This window comes from Bactrocera dorsalis, chromosome 1, assembly GCF_023373825.1.
Source record: "Bactrocera dorsalis isolate Fly_Bdor chromosome 1, ASM2337382v1, whole genome shotgun sequence".
In the NCBI taxonomy this organism is placed as follows: domain Eukaryota; kingdom Metazoa; phylum Arthropoda; class Insecta; order Diptera; family Tephritidae; genus Bactrocera; species Bactrocera dorsalis.
Window position 1 is genome coordinate 16,652,590 of NC_064303.1, and position 24,537 is coordinate 16,677,126.

At 37.2% G+C, this 24,537-nt stretch overlaps 2 non-coding genes across 2 annotated transcripts; both read right to left on the reverse strand.

Annotated features, from left to right (window-relative positions):
- Positions 1-15,982: 15,982 nt before the first annotated feature.
- LOC125776036 (U1 spliceosomal RNA) lies at positions 15,983-16,148 on the reverse strand. Its single transcript, XR_007421461.1, has one exon. It is a non-coding gene; the product is annotated as a U1 spliceosomal RNA (small nuclear RNA).
- Positions 16,149-19,084: 2,936 nt separating this feature from the next.
- LOC125776037 (U1 spliceosomal RNA) lies at positions 19,085-19,250 on the reverse strand. The gene has a single exon (XR_007421462.1). It is a non-coding gene; the product is annotated as a U1 spliceosomal RNA (small nuclear RNA).
- Between the last annotated feature and the right edge of the window lie 5,287 nt (positions 19,251-24,537).

Here is a 24,537-nt window from a genome sequence, read left to right on the forward strand (position 1 = left end):
GGAGTAGAAAGACAAAAATTTTCAAAACATTTTTGCAAACAAGACACTAAATACAGCAAAGCTATTGTGAAGTTAACTTGTTGAGCAATTTGAAAACAGAACGAGAAAGTAGGGTTCTCGAAAGTTTGCTCTAACTGAAGTCAGCAGAACAAAATATAAATATAAATAATTATAGATTATTAGATAGAATATTTTATAACCTTCATTAACGCTGAATGAAAAAATTATAATAAAACGAGACCCTGAACAGGATATATTAAGTTTGTAACACCAAAAAAGAAACAACTTTCGTCGATATCGATATGAAATTTTGCAAACATCATTTTCTCTTCAAGAAGCTGCTCATTTGTCGGAACTGCCGATATCGGACCACTATTACATATAGCTGCCATACAAAGCGAACGATAGGATTCAAGGGCTTGTATGGAAAACTTTTGCATTTGACGTGGTATCTCCACGAAATTTGACATAGATTATATTCTAAGGCAACAATGTAATCTCCGAAGAAATTGTTCAGATCGGCTTACTTTAGCATATAGCTTCCATACAAACTGGACATATAGTTACTAAAAGAAATGCACCTATGAAGGGTATATAAGCTTCGGTGCAGCCGATGTTAACGTTTTTTCTTGTTTTTTTATTCTTTTTGTATTGTTTCTTTAATTCATTATATTATTATTTTGTGGCCCTTGGCGGGTTTTCCAGCACACTCACTATCACACCTTCACTTTCGAACTAATTTTTCAATTTACATTCAAACACCTTTTTATTGCTACAGCTGCAAACATACCGCCACACATGCCTGAGTGTACTTGTAGCACACCTGAAAAATATATCCTAACACAACTCCATAAATCACTTGCCATGCTCATCACGTTATTACCTTCAGTGATCCCAAAGTTTGCGAATATAATGAAAAAACAAAAGCATGTTTGCAATATAAATTTATAAAACAAACATATTGTGTAAGTGAGCTGGCACGCCAGCAAACGCACACATGCACATATAAATATATTTATTACTGACACAATACAACCAATTTCCTAGAACACGCACACACACACAGATACACGCATTTCTAATGGCTGTCACAAGTAGGTGTGAGTGTGTGTGTGTGTGTGGCCTGCTTGAGCATGCGGATAGCTAGCAGACGTGTCGTGCTCGTTACAAGCTGCTTGGCAGCAGCTAAAGCCACTTGATATCCTATCAATATTTATCCCCTTTCACGCAGAAGCGCACGCACAAACACACACACTAATGCTCATGCTCACGGGAGCCTTTGTGCTTATTCATCGCTCTTACTTATTCACACATGCTAAACAGTTGGGGCACATTTTTTCGTTTTTGTTTTTGCATTTTTTTTTATTTTCTGCGCACCAACACTACTACATAAACACGCTGCTGTGGCGCGTTGCATAGATAAAGGCGCCCAAGCATTAGTTTGCATGAATAAAAAGCTCGTAATTTCATGCAGATGCGGTTGTTACAACTTTACTGCTCTCGTTACATACATATGTACGAGAGTGCATGTGTTTGTGTTGTCGTAATTCAAGGGGTTATAAATGTGCTTTCAGCAATATATACCTACCGTTATGTTTAAACATATGTACTGACGGAAATAAATATTTTCACGCAATGTCTCAATTTATTGAAAATCAGTATGACATTTTCAACACCATTTGGCATTGTTGCTGTTATTGTTGTTGTGCTTGGCAACAACTCAAACGTTCATTGACTGCTGCTGGAGAACTGGGTCATGTTCCGAGTATTTCTGCTCTTCTTGTCAAATTGATGTATGAAATGATGTTCTTTGAAGTGCTTTTTCTCTTTTTTGCATAAATTCCAAATAAATACACATTTCTTTGATTTTTTTTGTGTAAATTATTATTATAGTCGACCTTTGCTTTTTCACTCAAATCTAACAAGGCTTAAGGTTAACTAAAATTAAAAAAAAATATATATGTATTTTTAATTATTAAAAATTTGGAGGATATTTTGTTTTTGCAATGAATAAACTCACCAGAGGACTTGGCAAATTGGAAAAAATTTTAATTTATCGCAAATGACTAGCAGAGCATGTGGACCTTCATCGCTATTTCCTCTGAGGCATATATCGATTATGCAGCGGAATTCTTGATCAGACACAATGCTGCCCATATAAATACGCCAGAAGGCGTGGTTTAATTCTTTAACCTGGAAAATCTGAACATCTTGTTTATTCTACTCGTAATCGACAAATTAGTCTACTGGTAATTATCTCGAAAGTATTCGAAATAATATTTTTACGTACACTTTTGTCGGTCTTAGAAGACAAACAGCTTATTCCGAATCGTCAGTTTGCCTTTAGAAAACTTCATGGTTTAATTAAACTATGTAATAGCTTTATAACTGGTCCTATTGAAAATAATAAATACTACTCTGCTGTGACAAAGTCTGGCATCCAGGCCTATTATTCAAACCAAAGGTAAAACTACCAATGCCTTATTATATGCTGCTGAAGTCTTACCTTCACAATCGGACGTTCTACGTTAGATGCCGTGATGCTGGGTCGGATTTGAGATCTGTTCGTGCTAACGTGTCCCAAGGCAGTGTACTCAACCCTGTGCTCTACATTTTTTATACAAAAGACCTACCAGTTATCAACTCTGACTCCACAATGAAGGCAACCAAGGCTGATGATACTGCACTGCTATCACCAAGTGGGAACCCTTGTACTGCTTCCAGAATACTGCAGATGCAACTAAATATTCTAGAACCGTGGCAAACCAAATGGAAAATTGGTATCAATAATGCAAAATCCATACAAGTGGTATATAATCTCAAGTGGTTTTATATGGTCATTTGTTACCAACAAACACACGCGAAGTCTGAAGAATAAGATGCTAATTTATAAGGCACTTAAGCCGATCTGGGCGTATGTCATTCAAATCTGGGACAGTGTAGCGAATTCAAGTTTATAGTAATTCTCCAGTTTGGAGCATCATGAAAATATATTTTCCATTCAACTGCTGGTCAATAGTTTACAACGTAGAAGATTCAAAAGATACCACTCCCCTTTCGATTTAATTAATGTTTAATTTTTGGTTTTATGTAATGTCATACTACCATAATTCATCCTCACTCTGTTTTCAAGAAATTATGTGTTTTTTATATTTAAAGAGATTCTAACATATTGACATTTACACAAAAAAAGACAAAAATCTTTAAACAACAATGCCTTCATTCAGTAATTTTCATACTAACAAAAGAAAACGTTAACTTCGGTTGCGCCGAAGCTATAAGGCACTTCACATATGCAACATGATCGTTAATTTTATGTCACAGTTATAATCTATAGTGAACCGATGTAAACAATTTCTTCGGAGTTTGTACAATTGCCTTAGGATTTCTACATTCTATTCTTGAAAATATCTTGCTAAATATAGAAAATGTCCCATACAATGACTTTATTCCAACATTTCAGCTACCGATGTACCGGAATGAAGTGAGCGTTAAGATGTGATTAGTTGGTAGCGAACGAGCTTAAATTTTTTCGGTTTGATTGGCATGACATCTGTCAAACATATTCAAAAACCTTGTTAGTTATGCAAAAGTAGTTCACTTTCGACAACGTCAAGTGGAAATATCCGTGGTCGATATGCGGTGAGTCGGCTTGAACAGATTGGCAGAGAACCAGTCATCCATTATGAGTTACAAAACTCTTAATCCGGATCTATACTGTCTACAGTTGAATATTCTGAAAGAAGCAAAGAAGCAAAACTTGCCACAAGCTACGGAAGCTTGGTTGAGAGGCTCTTTTGTTCCTGTCTAGCTCGAATATGTTAAAAAAAATTGAAAATCGGCTGCCCCAACTGTTATTCAATAGGAATGATGGTTTCAATGTTAGTCACATTATGAAATCACCTTCCAAATAACAGGTGATCCAAGCGCAGGTACTTTTTCAGTAGCCTTTTTTTGACAGATCACGCATGAGTCGTGTCAAGCTGACATGTTCTTTTTGTTCATTATTATATAGCATTTCATCATGGAAAGACATTCGTTTGAACAACATTTACAAATGACGTCGCTAGTCGTTCTTCTTTTTCGCTGTTTGACGCCAATTGAAGATTCTAATAGTAGCCATATCCTTCTCCACCTGGTCTTTCTAACAGAGTGGAGGTCTTCTCCTTCTCCCGGCAGGTACTGCGTCCAATACCTTCAGAGCTGGAATGTTTTCGTTCATTCGGATGACATGACTTAGGCAGCGTAGCCATGTCTTTTAATTCGCTGAACTATGCCACTGTCGACGTAAATCTCGTACAGCTCATTGTTCCATCGACTACTACTTGCATCTTGCGCAAGTTTGCATGGAACTATAAATCTTCCGCAGAATCTTTATCCCGAAAACTCGTAACGTGGACTCATCAGATGTTGTCATCGTCCATGCCTCTGAATCATATAGCAGGACGGGCATAATGAGTGATTTATAGAGCTTGGTTTTGATACTCGAGAGAGGACTTTACTTCTCAGTTGCCTACTCAGCTCAAAGTAGTTCCTGTAGACTTATTCTGCGTTGGATTTCGAAGCTGACATTGTTGGTGGTGTTACTACTGGTTCCAAGGTAGACGAAATTATGTACGATTTCTATGTTATTTCTGTCAACAGTGACGTGGGAGCCAAGTCGCGAGTGCGACGACTATTTTTTTGATGACAGGATATATTTCGTCTGACCCTTGTTCACTACCAGACTCTTTGCTTTGCTTCCTTATCCATTCTGGAGAAAGCAGAACTAACAGCGCGGTTGTTGAAGCCAATGATCTCAATATCATCGGCGTACGGCAGCTGTCCATTCTTATAGAATATTGTACCTTCTCTGTTTAGTGCTGCAGCTTGAATTATTTTCTCCAAGGGGAAACGAAAAGGAGTCACCTTGTCTATAACCTGGTTTCGTATCGAACGGCTCGAGAACTTCATCGATTGGGGAATCGGGTTCGCCTTCTACTGGCGTACTGCCATTCATCTAAAGTGGATTTCGCACTTTGCTCACTTTTGACCAAAAAACAATGAATTGATGACTCGGAGCAAGGTTTGGAAATGTTCAAGTATAATAAACCCGATTTTTGCCGTCGATATCTGACAATGGATGAAACACGGTTCCACGCTTTCATTCAAATGAACTGCTCACGGTGAACCCTCTCAAAAGCGTGGAAAACGGCAACAGTCGGCTGGCAAGGTTCTGACGTCTATATTTTTGGATGCGCATAAATAATTTTGGTTGACTACAACGAAGAAAGAAGAATCATTAACAGAAACTATTCTATAGCGGTATTGGACCTTTTGAAGTACGAAATCGCCAAAAATCAGCTGCATTTTAAGGAAAAGATAGTGTTGTTCCAGCAATACATTCCACCGCGTCAAAAGTCAATGAAAACGATGTCAAAAACCCACGAATTTTGGATTTCGATTGCGTCCGTATCCATCGTATTCTCCAGATCTGGCTTCCAGCGATTATTTCCTGTTTTTAGATCTTAAAAGAATGCACACTGGGGAAAAATTTTCGTCGATTGAAAAAGGGAATCGCCGAAGCGGAGGCTTATTTTGAAGCAAAGGAATTTATCCTACACACTACACTACACTGTACTACAAAAAATTTATCGAACAGTTTAAGCGTCACTAAGCGTCACCCTTGAAGGGCGCTATGTTGAACGCAACAAAAAAATAATAATTTTGGAAAAATATAATGTGTTTTCCTATGAGAGGCCGAAAATTTTCAATTGACCTGTTAATTTACCCGCCAGAGGAGCAGATAATAGGTAGTATTTTAGAAGGTTCCGATTGTATGTTCTAGATCTACGCATATATTTTCTCTTTCTAACAGAATTTTGTGTTTTAAAAAGATGAGCCAAGTTTATATTTCTAGGTCAAGTTTTTGAAATATTCAAAGACTATTCTAGTATATAGTTGACATTATAATTATTAACGACGCATCTGCTTGGTTCCCTTTAACAATATTTTTCTTTCCTTTCGGGTGTTTCAGAAATTCTCTGATTCATTTTACACCACAAAACTATGCTAGTTTCATGTTAACCAAAACATAGCTATTAGGGCTATTGAAACACAAATTCATATGCTTTAAATTCCTTATTTCCTGTAGCTGACGTATTGCACTAACCTCAAGTACATTGTCCTCTCAACTCATTTGCAGCATTTCCCTCATTTTTCCTGCCTCAGCTGTTTGCTTTGTGAGATTTTGTCTTCTTTTGCTCGCATGTCACATGGGACCCAGATACTTCAATCGATACCTTATAGACTCTTGAATACTTGTATGTATGTATGTTTTTAAAGCCTCATCAATAGCACATTCCTCCAAGCTGAGCGTCGCTTATCAACTTTACATACTAGGCACATTACCCCGTCGCCACCTCACCGCATACCGTTGCCTCCCAAATAAACACACAAAAATGTCTAACACTTTGCTGGAGTTGAAGTGTTGCCTTGCAGATAGTATGAATGGGATGTGCTCGGCGAGTGGATATTTTACCCAATTGCCGCAGTGGTCGCCCCAAAGTATGCCAACGAGGGCGCACACTTTATTAGTTTGACACTTGGTACCCCGCTTGTGGCGGTGGTCGGTTCGAGGGCTGTATGTGTGTCAATGTGACACCTAACTGTATAGCTGGCTGACTGACTGACAACCGACTGGCTGTAGGAGCTGTACTGACTGATGAAAATATACCAAATTGTATTTCAGTTCAGCTGTTTCAGTTTGGTGTGAGGTGGCGGGCAATGCCTCAAGTTGAGTTAATGAAAGCGCCCGCAAATGGCAATGAAGCAACAGGCTGCTTGGCTGTAAAGTAGGTAATGCAGACAGTGATTATTCGCGCTGTCATGTTGGTAGATTGGTTGGTGCGAGTTCGAAGCGGACATTAAAGTATTGTTGAAATGAATCATAGGAGTGAGGATTGTATATTGGCAAATCATAAACGAGTTATCTTCTTAAAGATGAAGTCTGCAGTCGATGGATTCCATAAGAATTGAGTTGAAAATAGAAATTTGTTAAATATGGAGATCTAGAAATTTTCAGCTATAGACTAAACTCGTCTATGATTTAATTCGGGAGTTTGTTTTGGGCTGGGCTGAGAGCGGTTGTGACCGTGGACTTAAGTCGCTGATTGGATTTTTGTATTTTGAAAGAAATCGCTCATAAAATCAATGAGAATAGGATGCCGTACATGGAGACTCTGGTCCTGCAATGCCTTAAGAGTTTTTGCGTCGTTTGTGTGGGTCAAAGAAACATGTCGTAAAAGACAAAGACTGTGCTATCGGAAGACTGTCCTATCAGCCTAAAAGATGATGACCGCTGTTTTCTGGGATTCAAAAGCTGTGATCTACATTGACATTGATCTAGATATATATGAATAGAAGGAAACGAAGGGGCAGGTGAGTTGGTTAGCTCGGATGCAGCCTGGAATGAAAGACGCTTAAGATTCCCCAGAATATTTAAATCCTTAAAATATGGTTTGAAGCAATTATCACGGGGGGAAGTCCTCAAGTCTTAGATTAAATTAGATTAGTTAAAACCGCGACCTAAGATCTATCATGCCCTCTCCTCAGTCACAACGACTCCAATTACTGCTAGGTGCTATTGAGGTGATGTGATTCCTATTTGGAAACATGAATCCAAGGACCTTTATCCTGCTCCTACATACAGCGCTGCAGTCAATAACCAGATGTTCTGGAGTCTCAGGCTCCATGTCGCAGAACCGGCATTTCGCACAAGAAGCTAAGCCCGTGATATATAAATGCTTCTTAAGCTTTTAATGGCCAGTATAGAAGTTTTCTGTGTTATTCCCGACTATACCTTTGAGATCGGGCACCCAGATAAGGTGCACTTGGTTACAATCTGATAGATACAGGTTTTAGGTTACTAGCAACGTAGGACGTACCATAAATGTACTGACTGATCGTGTTGATAGTGGATAGCCCTCTATTTTAAGCCTAGTAGCATTCTAAAATCTCAGAATGTTGGTAAAGTGGAATCGACAGAATGCAGTGAATTCTAGGGGGATGATGAGACGATATCTTTTATGGCGTCCAAGGTTCCAACATAAAAGATATTAGGCTGTTGGGATGAAAAAGAATCAGGTAACAAATCCACTAAATTGCTGGATAAGGCTTAACGGGTTACCACTTGGAATCACGATAGGTCTAATGATGGCTGCCGTCTATGAACTGGCATCTGTTAACTCAGCGCCTTCCTTTTTAACTAACCAAACTATTCTTTTCGATCTGCGTTGGAAAATAAAATAATATTTTCTTTGTACCACCATTTACGCTTAGTATTTTGATTTGCTAGGAGTATTCCTAAACTATATATCGAAAAAACAAATTGCTTTATTTGAAGCTTTTGAAAATTCATTAATTTTATTTTAAAATTTATAACATATGTATTTTACATATTTATAATAAAAACTTTAAAATTCTACATAAACTTATTCATAATATTTTATAAAAGTTCTTACTTTCATATATGAAGATGCTTCTCAAAGATTTCACAATATTTGTCATAATATCATTTTTATGAAAAACTTTATAATATTTTGTGTTTTCATATTATTTTAATTTTTAAAATATTGTAAATATCTTAGAAATCTTTTTAAGGCTATCAGTTAGAAAATTTCTTTTTTAGGAGTTGGCCTTATTTGTAGGTATATCTTATTATAGTATAAAGACATCATTTATGTCTTAAGACACTTATGTATGTATTTAGAGTAGAAGTGAATAAGGATTTTATATTCTATATCCTTCTTAATATTTTTTCAACAGAAAGTTTGATTTTATAGAAAAGGATATGGAAAATAAGGCAAATAGAACACCACTTTTAAATATAGTATTCCAGGGTTAACTAAAAGGGATATTCTCGTTAAGCTTATGCTACTGACTTAATAATAGGTTTTTGTATATTAAAATTATTTTGAAGCAACTCTTATTGTATAAATTATATTCTATTATAAGCTAGTTAAAACATAAATTGATGTACGTTCAAAGCGACAGCAGTTGTCGGTTTCTTTCTTCATTCAAAGTGCTCAGCAAAAGTAGGAACTGAAAGAGAGAAAGAGAGATGTATATTTGTTTATTTATTGTAAAGTATATTATTTAATAGTACGAAAAACAGATTATCTCAATATTTAACATAATTACATACTGATGAGTATAGATATCTGATATGAAATTAATCAACAAAATAAAAGCAATAGCAAAACACACAAAATTGTCAAAAGAAAAAATATGGAAAAAAAAATGTATAAACTCGTGTTTCAATAAATCTAAGGAATCAATTTCGAATTTTAGTTCTGTTGTATACTTATCAGCATTAAATATATATTTGTGCATCATAATTTATAAAAAGTGAATTAAGTTGCTTGATGTCCAAAATTTAAGTAACATTTACATTAATTTTTTTTATATACCCGAAAGTCTTAATTAAAACTCATTTTCAAATTGCACTTCCAAATGGCGGAAAAGTTAACGCCAAGTTAAGAAGTAATGTTGAAAAAATATTATTTTTAAACTTTAATTTTTTCGCGCATGCTGGCTCTACCATTTTAAACTATGTAGAACTCCTACAAAGCAATTTTCTTCAATATTCTAGAGCAGTGGTCGGCAAATTCAGCGATTTTATCGCAATTTTCGTCGACAGGCCTTCCGGAGCGTGGCGCATCTTCGACCACCTCTACACCAGAACGAAAACGTTGAAACCATCGTTGTGCGGTGGAAATGAAAACTGTATCGGGTCCATAAACTGCACAAATTTTATTGGTGGCTTGAGATGCATTTTTGCCTTTATCGTAGTAGTACTGTAAAATATGCCGTATTTTCTCTTTATTATATATTATATTTAGCTTTATTGGCCCGAAAATTGCGTGGCAAGAGGTATATGAAAAGAATTTCATCAAATAGCCCCCTCAGGTCGTGTTTTATAAAATTTACATACTATTGTTGTTAAAAATTTTCATCGCTTTTGACGTACTAAATACAAATTTATCTAAAAGAGCCAAATCATCTTAACTATGGAGATAGTAAGTTGACCGGCTCATAACTTGTTTTGATTTGATCAAAAATATTTATTTTGAGTAGTTAAAAGCTATGTCCGGGTTGTCGAAAAGTTTCAACTTCATTCATCGTGAAAATAGTGAAAGGATTGTATCTAATTTGTTGTCATATTTACTTATTTTGAAGGTCATATATGTGATATAAACTCAACCGAAGACGCTAAATATAATACGAGTATATTGAGTTCATTATGGTAGGAATATGAGGTTTAGACCAAGAACAATGTAATTTCTATAGATTTTAAGCCATATTGATTTAATTAATTTATTTTTTTTATGCATCACGCTTTTAGACCAACCTAAATGGTTTAAAGTCAGGCGGAAATCGTAAATCACTACATAGGATATATTATATAGCATTAATAACTAGCACTTTGGCCGAAATACCATATGTGGACATTAAGTCAACTTAATGTTCAAAAATCTTCATATTAGGATTAGGGGAAGTATGGATTGATCCGTTTCAATTCAGTTTTGACAAAGGAGTATCATATTTTCAAAGAAACATTTTCCCCGCATTCAATTACATATCTCACAGATGGACCAATATTTTCGGCAAGAACTCAGTCTTATGTGCACTGGAGTCTGCATATTCGGTACGTGCATTTTTGACTATGTTAAGACTCGAGAAATGCATACCTGTAAGGCACTCTATTTGCAAAGGTTTGTCCGAATATAATCATTGATGCTTGATTTGAGTACTGGAAAGTGAAGGAAATATATGAAATTTAAAATCGTGCTATATGGGAGGCAGGCGAAGTTGTGGTTTGATTTCACCCATTTTCACGCTAAAATATAAGGCAATCAGGATGTTATTATGTACCATCGAGACACATGCATCAAAAACAAACGAAAAATAGCTTTGCTCTGGGTACCAGGCCACGTCGGAATTGCTGGGAACGAGCATGCAGACAATGCCGCTAAGTACTTCGAGTCAGCACCGACTCTTCTCCATGAGTTACATGACGAAAATGACCTTAGAAAACGGTTACAAAAGCATGTACAGGAAAGAAGACGCGCGGACTGGAGAAATTTCGAACACCCGTATAAAAACTTCAACCCACTTCGAAATAAAATTTACTACCCTAGCAATATATCTCGACTGAAAGCAACCGTATTTACACGTTTAAGAATCGGTCATACACAAATCACACATCAGCACCTACTCACCGGAAATCCTAAGTCATCTTGCCCCTTCTGCTCCAACACACTATCCGTGGATCACATCTTACGCACCTGTCCAGCTTTAGAGAGTATTAGGCATAAACACTTTATTTCTGCTCAATATCAAACACTGTTAAAAACACCATCTTTTGAAAATATTACATGTATTTATAATTTTCTAGTGGAATGTAACATACATAATATGATATAATATAGATTTGTTATAATATCGGAGTCGATGGCCAAAGCTGCCCGCACTCCTCCTTATCATTAGGTTTAATAGCCTGTATATTTTTCCTAATTAATGTAATAATAATAATATTATGTACCAAATTAGGGTGAAATTAGTGGAGTAGGTTCCGATATATATGACTTAAGCTCAATGTGAGCGGACCTCCTAATACCATCCCATAATTATCGTAATTCTTTGGATGGCAATAAGCCATATAAAAGTCAAACGCTTATCGGTACTTTGGCAGCTAATTTTGCTCTTCTTGTAGGAAATTCTTTTTCTTTAAAAATACCTTAGATAATTTTTTGTATAAACAACCTCATCAGCACCTACTCAATAAGGACACACCATTGCTCAATCACGTTCCCAATCGTTAGCTATCAGACATGAAAAATAAAAGTACCATATACATATCTATCTGAATACACCCATACTTCTCTTTATTTAGGAATTAAAGTGAAACTTTACAGCCAATTAGCAACTTATTTAACAATCTTAATTCTATCAATTGCTGTTTGCATGTCGGGCCGCATACAAGCTGGGTGGGTGTCTTTGAAAAAGTAGTAATTAGTTGCTACTAATTTCCTAACCAACTAATCGTCGGTGTTGACAAGTAGACACAGGTATGTATGCAATTTGTAAAGTTTGCATTCTCCTTTTTTGCTTACTAGATTTCAATTACCCAGCCGCATGCCAACATTTCAATGCCAAAGTCACTTTAAGCGGCTTACATGTAAATGAATACTTTTGCAAACCGATTGGCATGCGATACAAATGTGGACTTAATTAAGTGTGGAGCGGAGTTTTAACTTGTTATGGCTTCATTAAGTTCATTTCTAATTGAAATCCTTTTCTCCTATTGTATTTAAAGTTATGTGGTGGTGGAAGAGGTAGGAACTTCATTGTATTGTAGCAAAATAAAAGCATTTTTGCATATGTGAAAGTGAAAGAGGATTATTTGGCATTGAGCCCAGTGCACAAGGTCTTAGAGATCACCTACAACTGCTTTTATCATCCATGAGTAGAAAATATTTTTTTTTTAATTTTTTAGCTAAATCATTAAATCATTTGGTTTCAACAAGACGGCGCCTCTTCCCACACATCACATCAATCAATGGATATATTGAGAGAACACTTCAGTGAGCAGCTAATTTCACATTTTGGGACGGTCCTCTGGGGATGTTTAAAGTGTAAATTCTATGCGGACAATCCCGATTCGATTCAAACCTTGGTGCAAAAAATCATACGTCTCATTTGCCAGTTACCAGTCGAAATGCTCGAATGAGTCATCGAAAATTGGACTCAACGTATGGAAAATCTGAGACGAAGCCGCAGCCAACTTTTGAAAGAGATAATTTGCAAAAAAAAAAAAATGCCAAAAAATGTTAGGAACAATATCATCAAATATGCCGCACTTTATGTAAAAAAAATTTTGGAGGGAGTTTTGTTGAATTATTTTAGTATGAAGAAAACCGAAGTAGACGAAAGTCATTGTATTTTGGTGGAAATTTATGGGAAACATACTCTGGCTAAGCGAATGTGCCAAAAGTAATTTGTACGCATGATTTAAAAGTAATCTTGGCTTGGAAGACAAAGAACGTCCTGGGTAGCCAAAAGGAAGAGTTTGAGGATGAGGAACTAGCAGCAATACTCGATGATTTTTAATAATTAATAAAGAAGTGCCAAACACAAGAAGAGCTCGCAAAAAGATTAAGCCACCCAAGTAACCATTTCAAGACGTTTAAAAGCAGTGGGATACACTCTAAAGCTAATACATTGAAACTAAGGTTTGACGAAAGATAATTTTCTATGTCAGAAGTGCGCTTGAATACTATGTACAAGAGGAACACATTTTTGCATTGGCTGGTGATTGGTGTAAAAGCTCCTTTAACGCTCTTTCATACCATCTCGGGAATAACATTTAATGTCTCTGGCGTATTTAGTTATTGATTTATCGCGCGTTAATAGTTTTAACTTTACCGTTATATAGAGAGTGGACGGGGTTTTCATCCGAGTTCATCCATTATAGTCGGTATGAGTTCTTATAATATATTGGTTGTTGCACCTGCAGCGGCTTAGGAAATATGAGCCTTAAACTTATTAGAGGGCGGGACCACGACCACGTTTCAAATTTCTATGCTCAAGGGGGCTCTTGTTGGAACCAGGTGTTGTCAAGATCAACTTCTTCCAATTGTGGACATAAAAACTTGGTTATCATCGACATCGCTCTTCATTGACAGTAACGGTGTCACCAGATTCATTTCGAAAGAACGGACCGTTGATTCCTCCAGCCCAAAAATCACACCAAATTATGAATTTAGGTGAATATAATGGTTTTTCATGAATAATTTGTCAATTTTCTTCACATTATAATTGAGCATTATCGGAGAAGATGGCTTTCTTAAAAAGATCGTTATCGTTTTCAAGTTTTTCCAAGACGAAATCAGGAAACTCACGACGTTTGCGGTAGTCCAATGGCTTCAGTTCTTGAGTGAGAACAATTTTATATGGATGCAAGTATAAATCCTTAAAACAAGTAGCAAATCATTTCAATAGTTCGCAATGTTCTACTAATATATGAATTTTGTTTTCAGCAGACTTACTTACATTATTTCAGTCGCAAACTTACTATTTCATTCATCGGTGAAGATTGAAAGTGGAATTCTCAAAGGAGTTATAAAATAATCAAGGCCTTCCGTGCCAAGAAAAGCCAGTAAGCTACTCAGAAAGAACTGGTAACTACTAGTTGATTTTTCTCGAAATTTGTACCACCTGCTCCAGACTTTTCATTTTTTTATGCTTTGAAAGGAATAATACTTTTCGTTTAATAGTTGTCAGTGAAAACTCATCGAAAACACACAATGTCGGTCCGAACGACTTAGATTCCACAACATACAAATGTGTTTTCAAAATGTTTTCAATGTCGGTCCGAACATAGTATAATGGACCGAAAATAGCCGAAAACTTCTGTATGCGAAGTATAGAGAAAAAAATTCTTCTACTGGCGCAAACCCCGCTTATCGGGTTATAGCCCAGCTCAAAACAGCCTGCCAATCGTTTTTTCTTTTCCCTAATTGGCGCCAATTCGGAGTGGAGGTCTTCCCGTTCCTCTGCTTTCACAAGCAAGTACTGAAGCGAAAACTTTCAGAGCTGGAGTGTTCTCTTCCATCCGACGCGGTTTTTGACGCTTGTTCAACACCTCTTTTGGTATCGAACCCTTCGGAGAGGTTCTTCCCGATCCTGATGAAACCAAGCTCATGGTAAAAACCTGGTTGATAGTAGATTTTCCAGGTGTAAAGCCTCAATGGTAAGGTCCAATCAATTTGATGACGGAAGAAATACAAGGTGCGTTCCAAAGTTAACAGGGTTTTTTGAATATGGTGACGCCATCTATATGTCGACTGGGGCGTTAGAAAATGAGCTACGAACAAAGAGCCAACATTAGGTTTTGTTTTAAAATTGGTAAAACTTTTACCGAAACGTTTCAATTGATGAAACAAGTTTATAGCAATGATTGCCGATCCCGTAGCAGAGTACACGAGTGGTTTCAACGTTTTCAAAGTTGTCGTGAGGACATAAATGACGATCAACATGTAGGCCAAACAAAATCCGTGATCACCGGAAATTCCATCGAAACTGTGCGTGAATCCATCAAAACTCAGCCGAAATCATCATTGAAGTTTATCGAAACGTTAATGCGGTATTCAACATTCTACGATATTCTATATTTTGAAGCGTTTGGTACGCCGTATTCGACATGTTCGGCCCATATATCGCGAAGATGAAAGTTGGCGTTTGTTGCATCGATCGACGCTTGTGACCGTTTTTTGACCAAAAATCACATTTTAACCATACCAACCAGGAGTGGTTACTCCCCGTATTTATGGCTCCGTGCGACTTCTTCCTTTTCGAAAAATGCATTTCTCCATGAGAGGAAAGCGTTATCCAGACGCAGAGGCCATTCAAACTGCTTGCACCGGCATACTGGCGGGAATACCATCCAACGAGCTAAAACATTCGTTCGGCATGTTTTTGAAAAAAGCTGTATTGAAGCAGAAGAAGACTATTTTGAATAAAGTAAATTGATTTTGCCGAAAAAACCATTTCTTCTGTTTACTTTGGAACCCTCCTGTATACTCGTATAATAATAATTTGAAAGAACAAAAATACTAGTGAAGGACAATTAAGGAAATTGCGGTATATTCTGGGAAGTACAGTCAAGTCATTTCTGTAGATTTGGTTTTTGAAAGTTAAATTTAAGTAATAAATGTGACTTTTTTGCACCAAAATAATTTGCCAGTCTATTTCTAGCCAAAATTTGGTGATTTGACAGAAATATGGGAAATAGGTTTTTTTGGTATTTGCTGGAGAACAGCCGGCAACGCAATAATGGTTACTCTACCTACGTAAACTACTACTTAAATATACTTTAAGCTCTAAATTCAGAAACAAACTGCTAACCTCTAACATATTCCATGTAAATGTATTCACAAATGTCGGGACGGCGCGCACGCCATTCCCGGCTATCAAAAATTACACGCACGAGTTATTCACATTAGGAATAATCGCAGAGGTCAACCCAATCGAAAGTGCAATGACCAGGTCTCGCTCCGGAGGAACCGCCTTCATGATCACGGTTTACCTCTACGCCAGGTAAGTATGCTTTCTTCACGCCGAACTAAAGTACTTAAGCTGAGTGATGCAAAAAATGGTTAAGAATTCCAGCAGCAAGGATATGCGCGCATTTGATATTAAATGAAAAAGAATATTCACTTTGAGGGATGTGATCAGAAGCAGAGCGTTGGAAAGGCAAGAAGTATAGTGCCTACCCGCATAAAATAAAATTCACATATATGTGTATGGTATATAAGGGCTGTTTTTGCAATATATGCCTTTAAACATGGGAAAATTTCATGTACTTTAATTCTATATTGAATTTTAGTGTATGATATGCAGATGAGTAGAGATAGAGGACTTTTAAATGAAAAAAATTAAGGAAAGCTAATACGGGAATTTAAATATCGTATTGATATTGTGGATACTAGCGTGGTTCATAAAACCCAAAACCTCGATTTTTATGAATAATATTTTCGGAAATAGCAGTCTATTAAGGTTAGAAAAAATAAACAAATAAAGAAGGGCTATGTTCAGGTACAACCGAACATTTTACATTCTCTCAAGGACCAAGGACGGGAAAATACTTTCACGAGTTGTATCTTATTATCCATTTAAATGGGTCATAGACGCCACTAAGTTATTTTGCTCCATGTCCTGACATTTATATTAAAATCTACTCAATTAAGTGAAAGTGTGCCCAAAAAATAAGGTGACATTGTATTTATTTTGAAAATTCTTCATTTATTCTTCCAAATCAATTTCATCCCCTTCAAAGTAATCCCCTCCCGATGCAATGCACTTATCCCAACGGATTTTCTAATCTTCGAAACACTGGTTGTAGTCACTTTCCGGGATGGCTTCAGTTCCGTCTTCGCTGCGGCTTGAATCTCCTCTATCGTATAAAAACGGTGTCTCCGGAGCGGTCTTTTGGGCTTGGTGAACAGCCAGAAGTGGCACGACGCCAGATCAGGTGAATACGGTGATTGCGAAACGATATGGGTTGAGTTTTTGGCGAAATGATCACGAATTACGAGGGCAGTATGGGATGGTGCATTATCGTGGTGTAAAAACCAAGAATTGTCTTTCCACAATTCGGGTCTTTTTAGGCGGATAGCGTTGCGCAAACGACGCATAACGTTCAAATAATATTCCTTGTTGACTGTTTGACCAGTTGGAAGGAATTCATAATGCACAACCCCACGATAATCGAAGAAAACAGTCAACATGACCTTGATTTTTGAGCGACTTAGGCGCGATTTTTTTGGTATCGGCTCAATTTTGGCACGATATTCGCTCGATTGATCGATTGTTTCGGGGTCGTAAGCGTAAATCCAAATCTCATCGCCAGGTATAATGCATTTCATGACACCCTGGTAGTCGAAAAGCATCGTTTCACACACTTCAACTCCACGCCTTTTTTCCAAAAAAATCAATGTTTTCGGTACCAGTCGAGATTTGACGCGCTTGAGGCCCAAAACATCCTTCAAAATGGCATTGGCTTTGTTGAACGTGAGCTTCGTCGGTTGAGGTTGATGGTCGCCCTGGACGCTCTTCGACACGTTCACGGCCGGCTTAGAACTCACTATACCACTTGTAAACATTTTTTTTAGACACAGCCTCATCACCAAAGGCTTTCTGCACCATCCTCAACGTATCCGCAGCAGAAAATTGATTCCGCAAACAAAATTTAATGCAAATTCTTTGCTCAACAAATTTCGACATCGCAAAAAACGAAAAACTCACTTTTAGCAGCTCACAAAACGACACGTATTTATCTCAAACACTAATGAATATTTTGACATGAAATTTGACAGAAATGTGACTGACAGTACTACCAACCTAAAAAAAAAAAAATAATTCTCCAAATCCTTCGACGCGCGCAGTTTAAATTCAAATGTCTCCTTATAAAGGGTGATTTTTTAAGAGCTTGATAACTTTTTAAAAAAAAAAAACGCATAAAATTTGCAAAATCTCATCGGTTCTTTATTTGAAACGTTAGATTGGTTCATGACATTTACTTTTTGAAGATAATTTCATTTAAATGTTGACCGCGGCTGCGTCTTAGGTGGTCCATTCGGAAAGTCCAATTTTGGGCAACTTTTTCGAGCATTTCGGCCGGAATAGCCCGAATTTCTTCGGAAATGTTGTCTTCCAAAGCTGGAATAGTTGCTGGCTTATTTCTGTAGACTTTAGACTTGACGTAGCCCCACAAAAAATAGTCTAAAGGCGTTAAATCGCATGATCTTGGTGGCCAACTTACGGGTCCATTTCTTGAGATGAATTGTTGTCCGAAGTTTTCCCTCAAAATGGCCATAGAATCGCGAGCTGTGTGGCATGTAGCGCCATCTTGTTGAAACCACATGTCAACCAAGTTCAGTTCTTCCATTTTTGGCAACAAAAAGTTTGTTAGCATCGAACGATAGCGATCGCCATTCACCGTAACGTTGCGTCCAACAGCATCTTTGAAAAAATACGGTCCAATGATTCCACCAGCGTACAAACCACACCAAACAGTGCATTTCTCGGGATGCATGGGCAGTTCTTGAACGGCTTCTGGTTGCTCTTCACCCCAAATGCGGCAATTTTGCTTATTTACGTAGCCATTCAACCAGAAATGAGCCTCATCGCTGAACAAAATTTGTCGATAAACACATTTCGAACCGAACACTGATTTTGGTAATAAAATTCAATGATTTGCAAGCGTTGCTCGTTAGTAAGTCTATTCATGATGAAATGTCAAAGCATACTGAGCATCTTTCTCTTTGACACCATGTCTGAAATCCCACGTGATCTGTCAAATACTAATGCATGAAAATCCTAACCTCAAAAAAATCACCCGTTATTTTGGGCACAATAGGTTGCTCTATGAACTTATACTACTACATACTAACATATGTACTTTAAGTTCCAAGATCTCAGTCATAAAACCAGAAGCAAACTGCTAACCTCTAACATATTCCATGTAAATGTATTCACAAATGTCGGGACGGCGCGCACGCCATTCCCGGCTATCAAAAATTACACGCACGAGTTATTCACATTAGGAATAATCGCAGAGGTCAACCCAATCGAAAGTGCAATGACCAGGTCTCGCTCCGGAGGAACCGCCTTCATGATCACGGTTTACCTCTACGCCAGGTAAGTATGCTTTCTGCCCACCGAACTAAAGTACTTAAGCAATGTGTTACATAAAGTGTATGAGAATTGTAGAAGATGCGAGCGCATTTGATGTTAAACCAAAAAGGATATGTACTGTGAGGGATGTGATCAAGAGCAGAGCGGTGGAAGGCCAAGACAGTTAGTGCACATGTGTTGTATGCCGGGTATATAGGGGTTGTTTTTGAAATATTTGCCTTCAAACATCAGAAGATTACAAGTACTTTAATTCTATATTGAATTTGAGTGTATGGAATGCAGCTGAGAAGAGTTAGATGAAAACTTTTAAAGAAAGATAATGCGTGAACTTATGTATCGCAATAATATTTTGGTTTATTATTGATATATCATTTTTATGAAAGAAATATTTGTATTTAGCAGTCTATTAAGGTTAGAAAAAAATAATAAAGTAACGAAGGCCTACCATCTGCTATAACCGAATATTTTATATTCTTCAAAGGAGCCGGAAAATACTAGAAGGGGTTGGTAACCTGTATATTAAAAACCATTCATTATGCGACAAAACTGCGTGGAGCACTATCATGATTGGTAACTTATAATATTTTTTTAATAGGTCATTGACACCTTCAGCTTGATACCTTATTAACTTTTTTAATGGATCACAGACGTCACTATGTTTCATTGCTTCATGTTTTAAATCAACCGGGAGTTCGAAAATATTCATATATTGGATATATGCGAGCTATGGAAAGTTATAAACTGATTTTAAAAATTTTTAGCACTTAGACAGGCTATTACTAGGCAAACACGTTCTCTAAGTGTCTTTCTTATGTCTATGAGTGTGACCTGCTATAGGTATGAATCCATTGTGGACTGTTATGCTTCTGCCGTATTTACGATACGATATTTGCGCGACATTTAACGGTTGTCATACATTCTGTCAAGCAAGTATCGGGAATTTGTAAATAAAACGAAATTTTTGAAGCGATCCACATGAACCAACGCTTCTTCCAATTGTCAAAACATTTTTTCTAGGCACTTTCCGGGATGGACTTTAGCTCTCGCGTCTAAATTGTTTTGATGTCTTCAATTGAGTCGAAGCGTGTTCCCCGAAGTGGATATTTCATTGTGGTGAAAAAGTCACAGGGGGACACATACGGACACATACAATACTGTTCTTGCTCAATGATATTTGGTGAGTGTTTGGCCAAAATTTAACACAAATACGTTGATCAATATTTCCGGTCATTGTAAATTTCGACAAACACTACTGAGGTCGACTGACATAAACAATTGCTGTAAATACACTTGTTGACAGATCGTGCTAGCTTTTGGCATCATAATTAAGGACAGTTGTACCAACCTAGAAAAAAAATTTACCTGTCTTGTATATAAGCGGGATATGAAAGGGAAAAATGAAGAATTCCCGATACTTTCTTGATATGGTGTATTAGTTGATTTAGATTTTACCCTTTTTATTGTGGATGATTTTTCACATGACGGGTCCCGAACATAGCGCACAACTCTGGAGAGTGATCACTGACTGGTTTCAGATAAGGCGACTCCCTATCGTGTGACTTCTTCAATATACTTGAGCTCCAGATCTGACTAAAGAAGGTACAATCTTCTACAAGAGTGTACAACTGCTGGCGTATGCCGACGACATCGATATCATTGATCTGTTTTCTCCACGTTGAAGCGCAAACAGCGCAAATGTGTCTAGTCTGGAACGAGGGTAAAACCAAATACCTCCTATCATCAAACAAATAGTCGTCACATTCGCGACTTGGCTTCCATGGCACTGTTAACAGCTAACAAACCTCAAAATCCAACGCAGAATAACTCTTGCCAAAAGGTGCTACTTCGTTCTGTGTAAACAATTGAGAAACAAAGTCCTCTCTCGACGAACTTAGACCAAATTCTACATGACACTCCTACTATATGGTGCAGAAGCATGGATGATGACAACAACTGATGAATCGACGTTAAGAGTTTTCTAGAGAAATGTTCTGCTGAAAATCTAAGGTCCTTTGCGCATTGGCCACGGCGAATATCGCATTCGATGAAACGTTGATTTGGACGAGATAAATGACGACATTGACATAGTTCAGCGAATTAAGAGACAGCGGCTACGCTGGTTAGATCATGTCGTCCAAATGTATGAAAACACTTCGGATTTGAGAGTATTGGGCTAAAACCGCGTAAGCGTTGTCTATGCCAATAAAGAAGAAAAAGCTTAAGAGTTTTGTGAGATGAGTTGCAATCCGAGTGAAGGTCTACATGTTTCTCGGCATCGTAACACGGTCGGTATTAGTGATGAACGTAATCGGATCACTGCCACGCCCGCAAATCGCCATTAACCGAAAACCTATAAAGTGCCATAACCTAGCACTAAATTAAAATATAAAACTCCCCTGTGCCAAGATCGTAGTAGAAAGACAAAATAGTGGAAAAATTTCGAAAAGCTGGGCGTGACCACACCTGTAATAAGTTTAACCTGTCTCCTAAACCACTAAAGCTATCACAATCAAATTTATCTCACGTAGATGTTATACTAACTCAAAAATCGAATGATAAAATGATGCCCCATATAATGATAAATTCTTTACTAAATACACTAGAGACATTAAATTTTGCCACCGAGATGGTATGAGAAAACTCTATACGAGCCGTTGTCAAAATCGGACAGTGGACATGATAGCACCCTCTTTTAGATGAAATCACCTAGCTCAGGACCTGCTCGACCGATTTGAACCAAATTCGGTACATAACATTCCTTAACTTTGTTACAGTACAAAAATGAGTGAAATCGGACTACAGTCACGGCTATTTCTTATATAACAAAATTTTAAATTTTTTTTGAAATTTTCATTTTCCAGTATACAAATCAAGAATTAATTATTATATACAGATAAAACTTTGCACGAATAGTGCCTTTGAGGTGAGCCACCTTATGAATACAAAAATTCTCCACTGTTCAAGCCCCTTGGTATATTCAGTACCAGTGTTTCAATGTGTGAGATACGAGGGCTGCTATATATATTTCTGGCCTAATAATGAAAATAGGCATATTTATCAACGAAAATTTTTTTTTTCCGTTGGATTTGGCTCGTCTTGGAAGACCTACACGGTCGATTGCTGTTTTGTTTCGGACTCATACGCATAGATCCATGATTCGTCACCTGTGACGATCTTATGAACGTCTTTTGAAGCACCGCGATCGTATTTTTTCAGCATTTCTTTACACCAATCCACACGAGCCTTTTTTTGAGCGATTGTCAAATTCTGTGGGATCTAACGAGAACAAACCTTTTTTACGGCCAGGTGTTCATGCAATATCGAATGTATGCTGGTGGGAGAAATGCATAGGTATGCCTCCATCTGAAGGTATGTTACACGACGGTCTTGCATTATCAGTTCACGTACGGCATCGATGTTTTCTGGTACAACGGCTGTTTTTGGACGATCTTCACGGAATTTGTCTTTGAGCGAGCGTCGGCCACGATTGAATTCGTTGTACCAGTTTTTCACAGTGCTATAGGATGGTGCTTTCTAGTCATACAAAGATTTTAATTCATCGATGCACTCTTGTCGTGATAATCCACGTCGAAAGTTGTGAAAAATGATGGCACGAAAATGTTCACGAGTTAATTCCATTTTTTGACCGAGATGAATTTTTTAATTCCCTGTAAATAAAACAATTCACGATTAAACGACAAAACGACAAAACGACAAAACGTTCTGAGTGATGTTATGCTAAAAAATGTCAAACTTTCCAATGGAAATGTCAGATTGCACCTGGCAACACTTTGTGCAGCCTAGTCCAGAAATATTTATAGCAGCCTATGTATATAATTGAAATCCTGAGAGAATAATTTCCTGATTCCGGGTGACTTTATACCGCAAACGTCAGTCAATATGTCAGTTACCTTAATAAAATTGAGAGAGCGTGTTTTTCTTATAACAGTGCATCTTCGTGTTTGGAATGAATAAAATCGGTTGAAAATTCGTCCGACACCACATATAACCAACAAACTTATTTAACTGGCTTTAAACTTTACAATTTGTGAGAGTATGAACTGTTCGATTATATTCGAACTTAGCGCTTCCTTACTTGTTAAATATAGTTTTAATCAAGCATCTTACAAAAAATAATATATTATATTTCATTCGAGCAGTCCACCACAAACTCTATTAATTTAAGCCAAACTTTAACCTCAACCAATGCCACTTGAATATCCTCAATAATTTCGGTAGTATTACCGAAAATTTTGGCATCAACTTCGACACACAAAAGTTTGACGGCTGGCATTTCAGCCCCAAAGTATGCTTGTCAGAATGCAACGAAATGCACGCCAACAATTATACTACTAAACTGCACAGTTCCGGAAATTTCGCAACCAAATATTTTGCTCCAAACTAAAGTTTCACACAAGTTATTTTACGAGTCCTTATAAGCTTCCTTTGTCACGCTCATCTCTAATCTCTTTGCAAACTGAATTTTCTAACAACACTTTAGTTGTATGTGTGTGTTGAGACCAAAACTGTGCGACGGAGTTAATGTTTGTATTGGTGTTGATGTTGTGTGTGTATGTATGTGTGAGTAATAATTTTAATACCTCAAAATGGCGACAGCTAAGCCAAGCAGAAATGAGATGATAACTCACAGCGAGAGGCGCCAGTGTACAAAGGCTCCACACATACGTATACATATATGTTTGTATAGTATATGTACATAAGCAGTTGTGTGATCCATCTGCATATGTGTGCTGTGTGCGCATATTATTATTAGTTGCACTATGACCGTAAAGCATAAAAGACACAGCCAAAGGATATCAGCACCGTAAAGGGATAATTCTGAATGCTTGCAACTTTTGGTCGCGTATATATAGATGTATAGTATGTACATATATAGGGTGATTTTTTAAGAGCTTGATAACTTTTTTAAAAAAAAAAACGCATAAAATTTGCAAAATCTCATCGGTTCTTTATTTGAAACGTTAGATTGGTTCATGACATTTACTTTTTGAAGATAATTTCATTTAAATGTTGACCGCGGCTGCGTCTTAGGTGGTCCATTCGGAAAGTCCAATTTTGGGCAACTTTTTCGAGCATTTCGGCCGGAATAGCCCGAATTTCTTCGGAAATGTTGTCTTCCAAAGCTGGAATAGTTGCTGGCTTATTTCTGTAGACTTTAGACTTGACGTAGCCCCACAAAAAATAGTCTAAAGGCGTTAAATCGCATGATCTTGGTGGCCAACTTACGGGTCCATTTCTTGAGATGAATTGTTGTCCGAAGTTTTCCCTCAAAATGGC